The sequence below is a fragment of the Littorina saxatilis genome, linkage group LG6, assembly GCF_037325665.1.
Source record: "Littorina saxatilis isolate snail1 linkage group LG6, US_GU_Lsax_2.0, whole genome shotgun sequence".
Lineage (NCBI taxonomy): Eukaryota > Metazoa > Mollusca > Gastropoda > Littorinimorpha > Littorinidae > Littorina > Littorina saxatilis.
Genome location: NC_090250.1, coordinates 48,930,147 through 48,931,552, shown reverse-complemented (window position 1 = coordinate 48,931,552; position 1,406 = coordinate 48,930,147).

Below are 1,406 nucleotides of genomic sequence, written 5' to 3'. Positions count from 1 at the left end.
AGATACAACAGGGATCGTTTTAAAACAGGGCAAGATGTAACAGAGGGAATCACTCCGGTGAGAATTACTCTAGCAAGCCTGTGTAAGGACAAGTTTACTACTTATAATGAATGGAATATTAGGACGTTTGAAAAAAGGACGCATGTGTATATGCAGGAGGAAATACCGTTTTTTGTGTGAGACTGCTCACCTTTCCATAGTAAGAAAGCAGTGAGCAGAGTCACAGAAACCGGACCAGCACGACGCTAAGGGGCAAATTACACCTGCGCGGAGTCAGCGGCACAGACGACGCACTGCAGATCAGATTATTGAGGTAATTCTTTTTTTTCCCAGCCCGCTATCTACACGTTGCGTGAAAAGAAAACAGGCCAACTGCTTGTCATAATCCCTATCGCAGCATGAAGTGTAGTGGCGACTGCACAGGTGTAATTTGCCCCTAACAATCACAACCAACTCACTGCAGCAAACACGCGTCAAAAGCCAAGGATGACAAATCAAAAACGAGAATCAGAATTGTGTCTGTTCATTTCAATTCTTCTTATTCTCTCAGTTGCTGTAGGAGACTGGTTCCATATATCTCTCAAAGACGGATGTTGTTGTTGTTGTTGTTGTTGTTGTTGTTGTTGTTGTTGTTGTTGTTGTTGTTGTTGTTGTTGTTGTTGTTGTTTGTTGTTGTTGTTGTTATTATTATTGGAGGTGGTGGTGGTGGTTGTTGTTGTTGTTGTCTAACTTCCCTTGGTTTCTTAGTTTAAATCCAGAGAGAAGAGCGAGATGCACGTGTCATCAGACCAGTAAAGACAGAGAACTCCGGCCTTGCCCTTCAATAACAGAATCCAAACGATACACCAAAGAAAGGGACGTTTCCGCTGCAGAGGCATTCTGGAGATAAATCGGTGAACCGATAGGAAATATCAATTGAACGCGGAGACAAACTCAACTTTGATTCAGTCTTGTTTGATGATACGCTTAACCAGAGATGCAAGTCTTAACCGAAGACAGACAAACAGACAAACAAATAAACAAACAAACAAACAAACAAACAAACAAACAAACAAACAAACACTGAATCCTATGCACAACCCGTATTTACGGGTGCGCAAAAATGGCGTACCGTGTGTGGAGACTGTTAATTCGTACCGTAGCATCTTGATCTGCCCCGACGCCAGGCTTCAACTCCACAATGCACCGCGTGTCCGGTGCCGTTTTGGAACGTTAGCAGTCTATCTGTTTTTGTCATTAATTCAGGGGAGGGAGACGAGGGAGAAAATAACTGTTTACCTGTGTTCAAAAGAAGGAGGGGATATTGGGCTTTAGACTGTTACTACTGATGATGAAATTGAGATTCGGTGATCTCGGTTGGTTGTTTGGTTGCCGTTGATTTGTTAATGTCCATTCATCCTATATTT